This window comes from Canis lupus, chromosome 30 (assembly GCF_048164855.1).
Source record: "Canis lupus baileyi chromosome 30, mCanLup2.hap1, whole genome shotgun sequence".
In the NCBI taxonomy this organism is placed as follows: Eukaryota; Metazoa; Chordata; class Mammalia; order Carnivora; family Canidae; genus Canis; species Canis lupus.
Window position 1 is genome coordinate 31,045,838 of NC_132867.1, and position 18,190 is coordinate 31,064,027.

The 18,190-nt window shown below is 44.8% G+C and overlaps 1 long non-coding RNA gene across 1 annotated transcript; it reads left to right on the forward strand.

Annotated features, from left to right (window-relative positions):
- The first annotated feature begins 2,942 nt into the window (after window positions 1-2,942).
- On the forward strand, window positions 2,943-5,009 carry LOC140621325 (uncharacterized). Its single transcript, XR_012021038.1, has 2 exons — window positions 2,943-3,219; window positions 4,843-5,009. It is a non-coding gene; the product is annotated as an uncharacterized lncRNA (long non-coding RNA).
- The last annotated feature ends 13,181 nt before the right edge of the window (window positions 5,010-18,190 follow it).

An 18,190-nucleotide genomic window follows, 5' to 3' on the forward strand; every position in this document is an offset into this window, starting at 1 on the left:
AAGATATAGAAATTGACGACATTCCATAGCTCAAAATTCATCTCAAGTTTTCAGCATAAAGTTCATGCCACTTTTTTACCTCTTCTCTTTCACCCCCAACTTAAGGGGGGCACAGATGTTTGAGGACAACAGCAAAGTGAAGCCCATCAGAGGAAGATGAGACCATAGCTGTTATGAACTGAATATCCAGTTATCTGGTAAATCCTAACCCCCAATGTGATGATGTTAGGAGGTGGAGCTTTGGGAGGTGATTAGGACATGAAGGTAGAGCCCTTATGATGGGATTAGTTCCCTTCTAAAAGAGACCCCAGAGAGCTCTTTCGTCCCATTTGCCATGTGAGGACACAGAGAGAAGCGGCCATCTATGAACCAGGAATCAGGTTCTCACCAGACACTAAATCTTGGTACTTTGATCTTGGACTTCCTAGCCTGAAGAATTGTGAGAAATATATTTCTGTTATTTATAAGCCACCCAGTCTGTGTGATATTTTGTTATTCAGCCTTAATAGACTACTGGTAGCGCCTAGTTCATATTCTGCTTTCTGGGCTCTGTGGATTCCTGTACCTGGACCCTCCTCCACTCACTCGCCCTGAGAGTCCCCCAGTCCTATCAGCCAGCCCAGATGGGACGAGCCATCCTGCATTTGCATGTCCTAGATGGTCATCAGTCCTAGATGCACCTGTACTCATTCGTAGTGACCTCATACCAAATCCTCCACTTGACTGCACATGGGCAGACCCACCCCAACCCCATCCTGGGATCTTCCTGGGGGGTCTGACTTCTGTTCAGGAACAGTTTAACTTAGTTCTCTCCTTGATCTCCACACCAGGTCTCCTTCATGTCTGCCCCACCCTCCCTGACCCCATCCAGACCTTGGCCAATTCTGCTGGAGTTCCCAGACTCCCAGGGCTCTGAAGCCACACTGTAGCTGTGCGAGAAGGATGGAGACTAGCCCCCTCCCCAACTACCTTATCTGGATGTGCTATAGCCTCCCATGATCTTTCATGACTCACCTCCTTGGCCCCTTGCCCTGATCCCATGGTCTAAGAGGTGTCAGGTGATACATTAGTGGGGGCTGGGGGGCATGGTACAAATGCTAACATTTCCTTCCTCTCCACGAATTCATGGCCCACCCATCTCCCCTCCCCCACCTCAGGTGCCTCCATACTCTTCAGTCCTCCTTGAGTCCAAATGTGGATCTTTGCTGAATAACCTGGAGGGAGGAGCAGTCACCTGTCAGCCCACCTGAGCAGCAGGAGGTCTTCACCAGACACAGCTTGCAGGGCTCCTGGGAGCCATGAGACAGGCACCTGCAATGGCTTCCAGGTGGGCCCCCACACCTCTCCTGAGTTTACCTGATTAGTTCAGACTAAATCAACATCAAGGGCTCCCTGTGGGCATATGAGAAAATAAGAGGAGCAACACTTTGCTTTCATGATAATGAAAAATGAGGGAAGACAGCAAAGGTCCTATGCTCAGAATCTGTCTCGGGTTTTTATTTTGATTTGTTTTCTTTAACAGGAGCTAAAAGGGTCCCCTGCCACCTCTGCCCCAGGAGCAGTCAGCATAGTTTGGGAGAGGGCCTGAGAGGGCCAAGCCTGGGGCTCTGCCTGCTGTTCCATCCTTAACAGCGGAGAGAGGGTCTCCCAAATCCTGAAGAGTTCAGGGCGCAGCTCTGCATTCATGGTGCTTCCAGCCACAGCGGATGAGAGTCTGAAATCCACAGCTAGACCCTGCACCAATAAATAGGAATCCCCTGGTTTGGGCCCAAAGGGAAAGTATCTCATCCTTTGTGACCAAAGTTCAAGCAGTTGGTTCCTGACATGATAGATAGATGTTAGATGATATGTAGATGACAAATAATAATAATGATATAGATGATAGATGATAGATAGGTAGATAGATAGATAGATAGATAGATAGATAGATAGATAGATAGATATAGATTACACAGATTGATTGATTATATAAATTGGATGCCTGGGTGGTTCAGTCAGGCAGTGGGGAACCACTGTGCTAAAGTAATAAGGCTGTGGCAACAGGAGATCTGGGTCAGCCACACTGAAGTTTGGACATAGGATTTTTAAACTCTCCAGACATGGAAGGAGCTGCACCTGTGCCTTGTCATGCCGGTCCCTCCCTGTACCTGTGCAGGAAATAGAGAAACAACCATCATCTTCCTTACTCCATCAATGGAGCCAGAATTCTAAAAATCAAGGAGAGGTGTGCCAGGGGGCTCAGTCGGTTAAGTGTCTGGCTCTTGATTTCAGCTCAGGTCTCCATCTCAGGGTTGTGAGTTCAAGCCCCATGTTGGACTTGAAAAAAATAATAATAAAGGGACTCCTGGGTGGCTCAGTGGTTGAGCATCTGCCTTCAGCTCAGGTTGTGATCCCAGGGGCCTGGGATTGAGTCCCACATCGGGCTCCCCACAGGGAATCTGCTTCTCCCTCTGCCTATGTCTCTGCCTCTCTCCATGTGTCTTCCATGAATAAATAAATAAATTTTTCTTAAAAAGAAGGAAAAACATTTTAAAGTTTATAAAATAAGACTCATAAAGCTACAAAGGGAACTGATTATATTGAAAGGCAGTCATCAAAAAGATTATACTCCATGATAGAGTTATAGTCTTGTGTCTTTATGGATGCATTAGCTCATGGGGTCTGGGGTGGGCCTAATAATTCTGGCACTTTCAGAGTGGTGACGAGCACACATGGGATTTTTGAGATGTCTGCCTTAATTGTAATGTGATAAAGATACATCTGTGATTTCTATTGGTTTCAGAGTTGCAGGCACTATTAATACTACTGGCCTATGTTTGTCATTAAAAGAAACATTCAATTTCAGTTCAAGCATGGTTGAAATAGAAATGCAAGGTCTCAGTTCACCAAACTCTCAGAATTCAGAGGCCCGAGGATTCCAGCGGATTCTATGCCCTCATAGAATGCCTCCATCATTGCAGGGACCGCTTGGTGCTCCAAGCTCCTTATGGCCCTAGTGAATCTCAGTGAATGTCTCATGGGTAGCTGACAACCAAGCAAACCAGAGTCCTCTCTGGAACTTGTCTGGCAAAATTCTCAAGGAGGATCCACTCTGTACGTGAAGGATATTATGAGTGTATTTGTATATTTTTAAATATGGACTTCGCACTCTAGAGAAGCCTGGAAGAATGGAGGAAGAGGGGAGTGCTTTACAACTCCATCCATCTGTGATGGTTAATGGTATGTGTCAATGTGCCTGGGCCATGGGAACCCAGATATTTGGTCAAATATTATTCTGGGTTTGTCTGTAAGGGTGTTTCTGGATGAGGTTAACATTTGAAGCAGTGAGCTAAGTTAAGTCGAGTGCCCTCCCCAGTAGGGATGGCCTCATCCAATCCATGGAAGGCCCATATGGAGAGAAGGCTGAGGAAGGGAGGGAGGATTCACTCTCTCTACCTACTGTCTTTTTTTTTTTTAAGACTTATTTATTTGAGAGAGAGAGTACAAACGGGATGAGGGGCAGAAGGAAAGGGAAAGAATCTCCAGCAGACTCCCTGCTGAGTGGGGAGCCCGACTCGGGGCTCAGTCCCAGGACCCTGAGATCATGACCTGAGCCGATATCAAAAGCTGCTTAACCAAATGAACCACCCAGGCCCCCCTCTGCCTGACTGTCTTGATGCTGGGGGCATCATCGCCCTCTGCCGTCTGACCTGGACTTGGACTGGAACTCCACCATCAGGTCCCTGGGCCTCTAGCTTGGACTTCTCAGCCTCCACAATCATGTGGATTCCTTATAATAAATTTCTATATATCCTAAGATACTTAGAGATTTATTATAAATATATATAGAGAGATTATATATATATAGAGAGAGAGAGATTATATATATATATATATATAGAAAGAGAGATTTATGTGTGTGTGTATATATATATATATATACATACATATATCCCATCGAATCTCTTTCTCTGGAAAACCCCGAGTAATATACCAGTCGAGCCTAAAGTCCATGGTACAAATGTTTGCATAAGATGTGGTGAACGCACACAGAAATAGGCTATAGTTCCACTTCCTAGGGTGGAGAGGAAAAAAAAAAAGACTTATTTTTTTTATAATATCTTAATCCTAGGATGGTAAGATTTGAAAAAGAAACAAACTTGCTGAGAACTGAGCCCACCCCATCAGATAAACTAATGCAGATTCACCATGTGGCAAAGACATAATCCCATAAACTGAGAACCACCTTCAGAGAGGTTCTGGGGTCAAGGGCCAACCCCTTCACACTATGGTGTTAGAAAATGGCTCGATTCAAGTAGCTAAGGAGGATGACTGCCCTGGTTCTCCAGAGATCCCCTGCCTCTTTCATCCCCTGGTTCCTGAGTCCCTGGCCCCCAGGAGAGGTCCCAGCCTCCCCAGGGAGAGGCCATGGGGCTGCAGCTGAGAGTTCCTGCGGGAAGGGGAGCTCATTTGCAGAGAGCCAAGGCTGGTGGCCCAGGTAAGGGGTAAGAGGAAGATCAGAAGCAGGCACCGTAAATCAGAGTGCAGAGTCGGGGGCCAAAGGCTCGGAGGAGCTGAAGAGAAGGTCGAAGAGTCAAGAGAGAGAACCAGAGAGGCCCTGGGGAGTCTTGTGATGAGGTTGCTGTCTGGGGGGCCATCTATCATCCCAGCACAGCACACAAGGTCACGTGTGACAAAGGCTGGGAGTGAAGGGCCAGGCACTAGGGGCACCCGGCTCTGGTGGGGGCAGCACCAAATGCCTTATCTGGGGTCAGTTCAGGATTCAGCCCTTTCTCCTCTCAGGATTCACACACTGAGAGCAGACATGCTGAGTCTCCCTATTGGTAATTAATCCCAATTCAGACTCAAGGCACAGGCTCTTCGCTGGCCGTGTTTCTACAGCGCCACCAAGCTTGGAGTCCCCATCTGTGGCTGCGTGAGCACCCCAGACAGCGTTCGGACGGAACCTCCCCTCTGTCTGGAACATCCCACGAAACAATTAAAATAAAATAAAACATGGCAAGCTCCGAGGTAGTCACCCAACGCTGCATTTTCATTTTGTGAGTGAAAAATAAGTTGCACAACGTTTCAGGAGAGCTAGGACAGCAAAGTCCTAATTTAAGGATATATGCTAACGTGACAATCTAAAAAAAAAAAAAAAAGTGACCTGCTATGACTTCCTGTTCATATCTAGGATTAGCATCTCTGTGCTATGTTAGACTCTGGGGAGTTTGGGCTCAGGACCAAGCCCTCTCTTCACATTCTCTGTCCTCATTATTTCAAAAAAGACATTGCTGGGGCACCTGGGGGCTGGGTGGTTGAACATCTGCCTTTGGCTTCAGTCCTGATCCCAGGGTCCTGGGATCCAGCCCCACATCAGGCTCCCCTGCAGGGATCCTGCTTCTCCCTCTGCCTGTGTCTCAGCCTCTCTCTGTGTGTCTCTCATGAATAAATAAATGAAATCTTTAAAAACGAAAACCAAACCAAAAAGACATTGCCTTGTGGTGGTTTCTCATGTCACCCTATGAAATTTATCTCCATAGCCGGAGCTCTCCGAGGCTCTAATACCTGTTTCCTACCGACCCACGTGTGGCTGGCATTTTGACATCCACTGTCCATCTATGGGTGCTGTGCGAGCATGGATTTGCGTCTCCACGTCCATCAGTCAGTTCTAGCCACTGCCAAACAGATGATAAAGCCCAAGGACCTAAAAAGAGTTTTTGTTGTCCTTGATCACTGTGCTTTGTTCTTCTTTTCTGATCGTTCTTGTCTTTATTGATTAATGTCTGGCAAAGTATAGGGCCAGTAGGCAGCTTCGGGTTATCTTCTGGAGAGATCAATGATATCACAACCTTGGGGACGGCTTACCACGAACGGTGACAAGATGCTAAGAGCTTCTGTACTGACATCATGATTATGTAATGTTCAGCATGTGCCAAAAACTTTTAATGCTGATGAATGAGTTCTGAGCAGTGGAAAGGAAATGCACTATCTGCACTCTGCATAGGCTCCGACGCGCGCATCGGGAAGGACGATTCGTGGGCCCAGGATCCCCATGGCTGGTAGCACTTCTTCGAAAGGCCAGTGCTTCCCAGCTCCACAAGGGTTCCACCACCACTTGATGGAACCAAGTCAGGTACTATTTTGCAAAGAAACTGGGTGAAAGTGGCATCCATGTGTCCAAATGGGCAACCCTGTAGGTTCCATGGGAGAGGTCATTTCCACTTCTAGAACACGTGTAGATTCAAGAAGTGATGGATCAAAAAGAAAGGGTTTTTGATTGATTCAGTGCTTGTGGCATCGAGGGAAAGGTCCCGGGATCCATAAGGCTGAAACTGCATATTCTGGGTGACTTCACACAAATGAAATAATCACATTAAATTTTGAAATATTTCGATCGTTTATGTGAAAACCGTCTACCTGCTTTCTGATTAAAGCCCGGCAGAGGAGAGTTTCCTTGTAACCTCCTCCCTTTTTCACTGGAGGGTGGGAAACACTTTTCACAGATGCTCTGGAGCTGTAAATCAAGGGAAGGACAGGGAGGCTCGGAGCCTGAGGTCTGGATGGTGCACCCCAGCCACAGAGCTGTCTTCCTCACCAGCACTTGGCCCAAACCAGCCCTCCGTTGTTTCCAGTCCCTTGTCGTGCCTCTAATTTCACAGAAATGGCTATTTTGCTTGGCTTTCACCCCATTTCTCATGCAGTGCAACATGTCTGTGCAGCCACATGTCCAAGAAAGTGAAATGGAAGAGATTAAAAACAGATTTGTCTGGTGAACAGGTGTCGAGCATTATCTAATAGCAAACTAAATATAAAAAGGGAGACTAATTAGAGTCCTGGCATCTCTCCGGCTGTTGGTTTCATAGCTCGTTAACTCTTGAAATGCTCCTCAGATGGAAAACCAGAACTTACTGAAAAGGAGACAGTGACTCCACACCCCTGTATTTGGGGGACATAGGAGGGTCTGTGTCAGGGAAGGAAGAGGGTCAAGGAGGGCAGTAGTACCTCCTGACGATGCCCAACAATGAGGAAGGCTGAGAAGAAGTTGCTGTCCTAGTGTGGAGAACCCACCCTTCTAGAACCTTGCTCCTTGAAGGGTGGTCCTTGGACCAGCAGCATCAGTGTGCCCTGGGAGCCTGTTAGATATACAGGGCCCCATCCTAGAGGTACCAAATCTCTGTTAGAACTGGTATTTCTAACAACTGATTGCCAGTTGACTTGTGTGCAACTTAAAGTTTCAAGATGCACAAATCCTAGAAATGAAGTAGAGCTCATGGTGGGATGGGGTAAGGCTGAGGAGATGTTTCCTGAAAGAGCAGATTTGGGTGGGCTTCTTGGTGATTGCCTAAGGCAGGGGTCAGCAAACTTCTTCTGTAAAGTCCAGACAGCAAATATTTAAACTATACAGTCTCTGTCACTACTAGTCAATCCTATCATTGTGGGGCCAAAACAACAACAACCACCATAAAACAAATAAACAAACAAACAAAAAAAACAACCCAGCCATGGACAGTATGTAAATAAATGGGCATGATTGAATTCCAGTGAAACTTTACAAAAAGTAGGTGCTGGGCCCCATTTGGTTCATTGGCAGTAGTTTGCTGACCCCTGTTCTAAGGGAACAAGTGTGTCTTCATACAGTATGGAATATTCTAGACCAATTATAGGTTTGATTACATCTGATCTTAAACTTGGGGACTCACTAGCTTCTGAACCCAGCCGTGTCTGTGAGACGGAATACTTTAAATCAAGGCCTTCTTGTTGAAAATTAGGAACATAAAATAAATAAATAAATAAAATTTTTAAAAAATTTTAAAAAAAGAAGAAAATTAGGGACATGTGATCTAGTCCTGTTCCTCAAATATGCTTCTTTTTTTAAATATATTTTTTAAGATTTTATTTATTTCTTTGAAAGAGAGAGGGAGCACAAGTGGTGGGTGGGACAGAGGGACAGACAGACTCCCCGCTGAGCAGGGAGCCCGAAGCAGGGCTTGATCCCAGCACCCTGGGATCATGACCTGAGCCTAAGCCAGACGCTTAACTGACTGAGCCACCCAGGTGCCCCTCAAATATGCTTCTGATTGTAAGACATGCTTAAAATTTAGGTTATTGCATTGGCTGCTTGGGGCATTTGCAATTATCTCCCGAGATGATCCTCAGTAGGTAAGAGAACCAGAGAAAGAAGAAAATTAGTTACTTAAGGTAAACCCCACATAGTTCACCAGAGCTTACAAACATTTTTGCCCAGTTGTAAACTAGAGCTGGGGTTGGTGTCCTACCCTTTCATCTTTTTTTTTTTTTTCCCTTTCATCTTTTATGGCCAGACCATAACCCCCATCATGATGTGTGCCTCTCATACTAACTCCTCTTTCTTAGTCTGCTGTATGGGGGTCCGGATCACAGAAAGCTTTAGAAGAGGAAAAGAATCACCGAGAAAAGACTGACAGCCAGAAGCACTTCAATGCTGAGTTAGCAGGCACCCTCGCCTGACATTGCAAAGACTGGCTTAGTTTTATGCGAAGGACCAACAAATACTTCTGGACCTCATTAACTTCTGTGACCTCAAAGCAACCCTGTAAAATTCCACTATCTGGGTCTGGGTTCCCCCAGGAGCAAACCCTGAGACAGAGATTCTCATGCAGGTAGTTTGTTTGTGAGGTGATCCCAGAGGCCCCCGATAGGAGAGTGTGGAAGTGAGACAGAGAAGAGAAGGAAGCCACAAACGTACGTGCTATCAAGCCAGCTACTACCGTGGGCAAATGAGGTTCCAATCTGCTCGAAGTATCCGTGGGCATCCTGGGAGCCGGTGTGAAATCTGATTCAGAATTATCTCACCTGAGGGGCAAGGGAACTGGGGTATTTATATACCAATCCCATCAGCCATTGGTTGGTGGATGCTCCCAAACAGTGAGAATGAGGGGAATATGATTGCCCTGAAACGTCCTTCCAGACTGTCCCAGGCTAGAGAAGCATCTCAAGCAAAGTCACAGGTGTTGGCAGATAGAAATCAGGCTGCCATGCTGAGAAATGATGAGCACCAACATCTGCCAGGTCATCATAGACCACAACTTCTTTTTTTCTTTTTTTTTTTTAAGATTTTATTTATTTTTCCATGAGAGACACACAGAGAGGCAGAGATATAGGCAGAGGAAGCATGCAGAGAGCCCGATGTGGGACTTGATCCCAGGACCCCGGGATCATGCCCTGAGCCAAAGGTCAACCACTGAGCCACCCAGATGCTTCTAGACCACAACTTCTATAATCACCCTCTCTGAACATATAACTGAGCACAGATTCCTACTAACAGACAGAGAAAATTGACGTCAGCATGGGCTGCATTCAGCTGCAAATAACAGAAAATGTGACTAAATAGGGGTTTAAATATATTAGAGGTTTTGCTTTTTTTAACGTAACAAGAAGTTGTGAGCCCATCAGGTCTAATGTGGCGGCCCCTGCGATGCCATCAGAGATCCAGCCTCCTCCTGCCCTACCATCAGCCGTCCTTATTGTATGACCGACCTCACGTTGGTCAACTGATGGCCGCAAGATGACAACTCCAGCCTCAGCACCCTGTCCATAGTGGAGGCAAGGGGAAGGGGAGAGATCGAGAGTCATGCCAGCTAAGTGAGCCCCATTTAAAACAGCTTTCCTAAAAAGTCCTACTTGTTTGCATCCTATTTGTCTGTAAAGGAGATGGGGAGATGGAGATTTAATTTTAAATGATTGCTGTCTGAAACAAAAATTGAGGTTCTGTTGGTAGAGATGTAGAGGACACATGTTGAGTAGGAAATTACCAGTTAGTGCCACTAAAATGTTTCCCACACATATACTATAAGGTTGACACACTACTAACCCGAGGTTGGGGGTGAAAGGGGAAATTTATTTCCTAGATATATCCTACCTCCTAGAAAATATTTGAAAACTACAGACTTTTTGGACTGAGGATAAAGAGAAGGGAACCTAATCTACAGAAGACAAAACTCAAAAATTCCTTAGGGCAGACCGCTAACTAGGGCAGGCTCTGTTATAGCAAATGCCATGCCATTTGTTGGTCACTTAAATGACTTATTTTGCAAGCCTGGCCCAGCATCTAAATAAAGATGGCCAGTTTCTGTGAAGTCAACAGTTGTAACTTTCAGTTACACAGCTTAACCTTGCAGATTATTCTTCTCTTGTTTTCAAACCTCCAAAAATGGCAGTAAAGGAAAAAATGTAAGTGTAAACCACAAGGACAAAAAGAATGGGGCAGGAGCCCAGATAAAAGATTACAAAGTAGAAGGAGGGTGTTGAGTGATGAGTACAGGTAAAGGAGCTCCAGAAGACGTACAGAGAAGTAAGCCATTCCCCCACCCTACAAATCATGGGGAAAGCCCAGGAAATGGAGACCCCAAAAACACAGAAAGAAAAGGTAAGTCTCAAGGCTGAAAGATGAGGACAGTCTAAAAGTATACACAGGACAGTTGAGTCTCTATTTTCCCACCCCCCTATCTCCTAGAACGGATAAAAGAAATTCGTTCTGTAGAGAAATTGAACTAAAAAGGGTTCGATTCAGGCAAGCAGGAGGCAAATGGAGAACCATGATTAAAAATATGGGAATTAAGTGAAAGTGTATGTACAAAATGGTGGAACCCTTGTGCCCTCCCCCACTCTGAACTTGGGAAGCCAATTAAACTTGTCTCTTGAGTTTCTGAAAAAACACCAGAATAAAGACCTCCAGCTGTTGACATCTTGGGATCCCCAACTGAAATGACTGCCTCACTGTCCACTGATTCTCTGGCGAAACCTACCCATCAAAGATATCACCCCCAACACAGGAATTCTACTCGGTTTTGGATTACCTCACTCAAATATGAATAGAAAACTGAATGGTCCCTGATACTCAAGGAAAGACCACAACATTAAAGACAAATAACAAAACAAACTAGGGATTATGAAACCCCAGGTTCTAGAGATACTGTTGGAGACAGAACACTAGTTTTTTATTATTGTTTTAAATTTTCAGTAAATTCCACCCCCACCATAGACTCCGGCAGAGGGCCTCTCTCTATCTCTCTCTCAAATAAATAAAATCTTTTTAAAATAAATAAAATAAAATAAAATAGCAACAACCTTAAAGTACAACTTTTAATGGACAGCAAGAGTTGATAAATAAAAAACCCTTGCTTTCCATGAAATGGATGGCCAGTTCTGGGAGACACTCTGTATATGCCTCAGAAGTTTTGGCAGAATGAAGCCACCTTTGCCTACCTCAGTGACTTAACTAATACACCTGTATGTGGGCTTATGCTTCTTCTGTGTCATTCTCTACCCCTCCACCATTCTTGGTTTCTAGGATCACATCTCTAATAAACTACCTGCACTGAAAATAAACCCCACTTTATTCTTCTTCTCCTGCCCCCCTACTTAAATGCAGTCTGCAAAAGCTACTTTCTGCTCCACCATTTGAATGAAGTGTAGAGCAAGTCCTCTGATTGGTATGTGTATGGAGAAGGATGCCTTTATTAAATAATTGAAAAGACTTCTGGTCATCTATAATCATAAAAATGCTTCATTTCAGTAATTGAAATGTCCAGACCTATCTAATGGTATGGTCGTCCCTCAAATTTAAAGCTATGCCCCTTTGACTATTCAGGTCTATGATAGCTTGACTGTCACAGGGGATGGACAACTCAGACTTGTGCTTCATCTCTTTTCAGTTTGCTAAGCAAAAGTTCTAGCCTTTTCAAGGTGGGAGCAGAGGGAAGAAGGGAGAGGTAAGGAGATAAGAAGGTTCCCCCCACTGCCCCTTTTTATTCTGATGAGTGCTATCATGAGATGGAAAAGCTATTTCTGAGCTGGGTGTATGTTTAGAGATGATGCCTTCTCTTATGGGGCACTTTGGGAGAGAGCAGAGATATCCCCACCCCAACAATTCTTGGGAATTTCTCATCTGTAATTCACTTGACAGGCAAATGCTCTTCCCTGGCTGGCCACCCCCTCTTTCCCCTTTGGCTCCTGGGAATCCAGTGGTCTACACCCCTTTCAGGACCAAGATGCTCTTCCAGATTGTCCTCTTGGACATAGGTCCCTCTCCCATGTGGGCTATCTGGCTCAAGTGACATAGCCTTCAGTTTTTGCTCTGACAAACTCTGGGAGCACAGGGCATCCCCAATGCTGCCACTTCTTTTGTCCCTACCACCAGAGCCACAAGGTCTCATCTTCAGATTTTTCAGGAGTGATTCAGACACTTCTAGGTTCACTCAAGCTCTTGGAGACTTGGAATAGGCTCTGGGGGGACCCACTGAAGCCCGTTTCTCTAGGCTATAGGTGAGGGGGGAAGTACCACCCATCACCTCCATATGTATTGCTGTGGGGTGGAGTCAGGGAGTGTTGTGTTACAGTTCTCAGCTGTTGATAGCTCTCTACAAAAATGTTCATCTAATCCCCAACTTCCTAGGTTTCTACAGCCCTGTTTTATGGACTGGAGCTGGGTGGTCAACTAAGGGCAAAATCTAGTTACTCGATTCTCTACTGCAAGTCCTGCTTAGGTGACCCCATTCCTCACTTTGGAAAGTGGGAATCATTACGATCTGTTGTCTTGGAGATGCAGCCTTAATTGAGCAAAAAAGTGGGGGGGAGTGTCCCTGTTTAACATCTTATTGCACATAATATACAAATTGGCTCAGCAGTAAACAATATTTACAAGGTCCTAATAATGTAAACATGGGAGACTGATATAACCAAAAATAATGACGGGAACCTAATGAGAGATGGGAAGCAGCATCACAGAGCCATTTCATCCACAGAATGTGTAAGTCAAGGCTCCTAGGTGTAAACAACAGGTTCTATTCTGGCTCATTAAAGCAGGAAATGAGGTTTTTAGAGGATGTATAGCAGGTGCAGTCCAGAACCTCTGGGAGCAATGTCTGACATACTACAGGCTGCACTCGTGGATGCCCCTCTGTTGCCAGTGCCCGGCACCCAAGCTGCAGCCAGCACATCATGCCACGACACCCTGGACCATGTGTCAGAGCCTCTGACCTTTTGGCCTCCCCAAAGCCAGACCTATACCTCCATGGGCACCAGAATACGCCTTCCTCTGCATGCCTCTTTCTCCACGTGCTCACTTCAGAATCAAACTTCGAGCAGGTGCATCTGATTGATGACGTCCAAATTACATCGCTGCACACCCAGCTGTCAGGGAGGCTGAGAATGCGATTTTTATGGCTTCTATCTTGGGAATGCAGGAAATGACCAAAATACGTGGAATCTTCAAAAAATATCAAGCCTCTACCAAAAGCAAATTTCTCCTTCCAGAAGTCAATAGATGATGACAAAAACTGATAAATCCAAAAAATTGCAGACAAGCATCTTATCCAGAAAAATGATGGTAAATGCCACAAGAAACAACTAGAGCAGAAAGTCAGTCCTGGAAAGGAGGATGGAAAGTAAAGAGTAGTGGGTTAAGGGATAGCTTTTTTTTTTTTCAAAGAAATTGTTGGGAAGTGTGATTTTTTTTTTTTTTACAGCGTGTGTATGTGGTACCCTGATAAATATAAAACTGTTAAAGGGGTCACATTTTATAAGCATCAGACTTGAAAGGTGACACATCTCAGATACCCCAGGGCAGCTGGCCCAGTAGAACCACATGCTGCCAAATACCGTGTTTGCTGCTAATCTGCCCCCAGCTGTCTGCTGTGGAACTTGCTGCTGGATCTCTTGCTAACCGTTCAGCGTTGGCATAAGTGGGGAAACAGATTGGCTCTTCTTGGATTTTTTTCATCCACAATAAATATGAAGACCACATTAAAGTTTAAAAGAAAAGTATAATACCAAGTTTACCAAACATTTCTCAATGCAGGATCTTACATTTTACAAGGCTATAGTTTCAAGGACAGACCAAAAAAGCCCTCTGTGACTCTTCCCCACCTCATGTGCCCGGGGCCAGCTTCACAGGGGTACTACCCTATCCCAGAAGGATCCCACACTTGGTGCTCTGCTGTTGCTGTCTCAAAATCCTTAATAGTTTTTTTGACAGGAAGCCCCTGGATCTTCATTTGGCACTGGGTCTCGCAAACTGTAGACAGTCTTGCATGTGCCTTAAAGTCCAGTACTAAATTGAAGAATTAAATGAAGAAGACACATTAGTCAAGGTTTTAGTATATTTTCCTCTCTCTGTGTGTCTGTGATTCTTAATCTGGGGGCTCCTGAAATTGCACACAGCCCTTTCTGTAGACATGTAGACCATGCACCCGTGCATTTATCTTGAGGTCTTAGTCTATATCAGATTCTCAAAAATTCCACGACCCTCGAAAGTCTAAGAACCACAATGAGATTTGACCTTCCAGTTCCTCGTTGACAACACAGGATAAGTGTGTAGATCATCCTAAATCACCTCTCAATTTTGTTGACAGTAGGTGGTGTGTAAATTATAACGACATCATGTGTTCATTCTGTAGGCTGAACCATGTGCTCACATTTCTCATCACCAGGCATCCCTCCCAATTCAGGGGGACAGCGCCAAGCAATGGGCAACCTTCCCTTGTTTAAAGTGGTTGGAAATGGCACAGCTGTTAGATTCTTTTCTTAGGCAAAAACTTAGGTGCTTAGAAGCAAAGTTGTCCGTCTGGAAGGAGTCGTTTTATGTATGCAAGGCAGCCCATCAAAAGGAAAATTCATTTGATACAGTGTGGCTTTAAGAGTTACTTGCCTTTCATGGAATCCTCTTGATAATAATAAACTCTGAAAAAAAAATAGAATCAAAGCATGTTAAAACTGGATGGGCTCCTAGAGACGGATGGGAGCTGCTCACACAAAAAAGCTGAGCGTATGTTAAAGCATTTTAGGGACAGTTTGCCAAAGTTTATTTAGTCTTGTGATTTTGACAGGTTAAATGGACCTTTGAGATCTTTCTTCCTCAAACACACAGGCTCACTTGCATAATTAATAGAGTCCCAGAAGAGCAGGGGGTGGTCTTAGCTCCAACGTCTTGCCTAGGATTCTAGAGTTAGCACAGGGCTCTCATATGCCCAAATTACTATATTCCATTTTCTCCATTTTCCTTGGTGTAAGAAATATCATCCACCATTGTTCAGGTAAAGAAATCAAAACCCAGAGAAGTTGCATAATATGCCCAAGGCCTAGAACGGGGGAGGTGCTGCTGACTCCTAACCAAATTCTGCTTCCCCTACCTCTCCAGCTTTGGGAGACATCCAGGCAGTGACACTTCCCCAGATGGGTTCTCTGCAAAGTCTCAGACTTTGCGGTTGAAAGTTGGGTGGCTCTGAAGGCTCTGCTGGGAGGCTCTCGCACCCACTTCTTAGCACTGTGATCTTAGGCAGGTCACTTAACTTCTCCATGCCTCAGCCTCTTAAACCTTATAATTAGAACAGTAATACTACCCAGCTCTTAGAATTTCAGTGAGAAGTGAGTTTTTATATGTAAAAGTCTTTCTTAAAAGTCCTAGCTTGTAATAAGCAATAAGCACCATGATATTCACTGGTATTATTAGTGGTAATACTATTATAATTATCCTTATATGTCACCAATATTGGAAATTATTTCTAAATAGCTTCCACAATCTGGAGACAAAAATAATCAGGAGACAAGAAGAGAAGAATCTTGGTGTTGTTTTGATGCTCACACTTGGAGACCTAGAGATGAACTCTTCTTTATTTACCATTTATATTTATTTTGTGCATGGCCTCACCACGTGCTCATGCATTTTTAACACCAAGCCAAGAAGGGCTTTGGGTTGACAGTGTTGATTGGATGGGATTGATGTATTTTAATGTGCCCTGCTCCCTCCTCGTTCCGTACATTGAATGGTGACACTAGGCTGTCATGAACACAAAGGTCTCCTCAAAACTAATTTCATTGTCCACTTGGAATGAAGTTTGAGGAGCAGAAATGCTGTCTCTGATAAATCAGGGTGTTAACAATTCCATGGTCGGGGAGAAGGCAAACAATATGACCCACTCATTCTCCTTAGAGGCATTCAAAGTAGATCGACCGTTATTCCTTCAAATATATTTAAATTCCCCCTGCAACCTGCTGTCCAGCCACTCAGCAGCCCACACAAGCCAACCAATGGGCAGGATTTTTAAGTGGAGAAATGAAGGAGTAGATGTATGACTATTTCAGTAAATCGCACCTCACTCTTCTTCCTCTGTATCAATTTCCATCAGGAAATTAAATGCACCCCCTGCCAGCTGTATTCCTTCACTGACACCTCAGAGGCCAACTCCTAACAACAGGATCTGTTCTTAGACATGACTACCACCTCGCCCTGACCCTGTCTGCAAGGTGTCTGGAAGATAGGCACGCTCCGCAGCCCCCCTGCCATCTTTGAGCTTTGCTTTTAGGGACCTCCTAGCAGGCAACCAACCCATGATGGAAGCCTAAGGAGGGGGGTGTATGTTAGATGGGGGATTTGAAACTTCTCTTTGTGAGTTTTCTGATCCTATGTCTGACCATTTGGCCAGGCATTTTTCTGGTGGACTTTATAATAATCCAGGCCACAACAGCCAGAGAGAGAGAGAGAGGGAAGGAAAGAAAGATCTAAAATACTATGTACAAAGAGAATAGCCCAAACTACATGATTTCATCCCCATCTGCATTGATGGAATAACTTTATGCTTTCAGGGACTAAGTATCCATAGGACCAGAGACTCCTTTTCCTCCTCTGCTGACCCCTCACTATCTCCATATCCACAAAGAGACTCCGCAGCTGCACTCTGTGCCCCCATACACACTCTGATTTCAGCACAACAGATTCATTTAGAGAACTAATTGGTAAATAAGAGATCTTTGGCAAGAAAGGAGGTCTAAAATTAATAGTGCCTTTTAACCAGAGGGTGAGTATGGGGTGATTACAGTACTCATGAAATAAACCTGCTGGGGGAAAGACAGAAGCGAGGCAAGTCGGAGAGAGAAGGCTAACATCAAGGCGACCCGGTGAGTTTTTTGTCTGAGTAGCTGGATGACTTTCCCTTACATAAAGTTGTTATTCAGATTAGTAGGAGAGGCTTGATAAGTGTCAAATGCAGAGCAATCAGAAGATGTGGCTTTAATGTGTCCTGAAAATGCAGTCATGCCTTCGTTCTTCTAATATTCCGGTGTTTGCAGGATTACACAGCAGCTCACTGCCGCTGTCCTGTCCCTGAATGCCCTGGACTTTGCTTCTCAGCTGCAAGGCCCTAACTTTTATCAAGCCATGAAGGATGCTGTCCAAGAAAAAACTGGAGAAGTCAGGCTCTCACACCCACTTCTCCAGGAGGTCTGAAAGCCCAGTGGGGGAAGACAGGGTGCTGGCCTGCATCCAGAGGCCCCCCGACCTAGGTAGGCGTGCAGGTGCTGGGGACACTGGGCAGGAGGCTCCCAGGCTTGGGGCACCGGTGCCTCAAGTTCTTCTCAAGATTCTGTTCCCAGAGTTGCCAAGGTCTCCCAGTCCCCATCTGTCAAGTTGTTAGAGAACATCAAGTCAGATGACATGCTGTGTCACCAGAGGCTGGGGGCACACACCTCCAAACACTGCTGCTGGGAGTGTGAACTCCCATCTCGAAGGTGGGCAGCTTGGCAATATCTAGCCAAATAAAGAAATGCACATGCCCTTTGGGAGAGCCATCCCACGTACATAAAGTGCAGTATCACTAGGATCTCCGCCGTAGCATCATTTGCACTAGAAAGAAATTGGACACAACCTAAAAGTCTATCACAAGATGCCCAGTTGTGTAAATGATAACATGCATACAAAGAAAATTGGCATTGCCATTACAAACAAGAATCCCTGCCCCCTACAATCAATCCCTGACACAGGATCAGCTCCATGATACTATGAAGTAGAAAAAGAGAAGGGCACAAGCTTGTGTGTAATATGCTACTATTTGTCCGCAGCGTACATTTGTGTGAGTACCTGCTTGTCAGAATTACTCTGCAAGTGTCTGCAAGGAACCGGTTAACTGCAGTTCCTTCTAAGGAGGAGAAGCCTCTGGAAGCTGAGAGTCAGGAGAGGAGAAAGAGTTGCTTCCCAGCTTCCAGCATGGACCGTAGTCAAGTATTAATTTTTTAAACAACAACAACAACAAAAAACCCACAGTTATTTTTTTATTTGATTTAAATTCAATTAACTAGCATATAATGTATTATTTGGTTTCAGAGGTAGAGGTCAGTGACTCAACTGTCTTTTTAAATTTTTTTTTTTAAGATTTTTAATTTAATTATTCATGAGAGA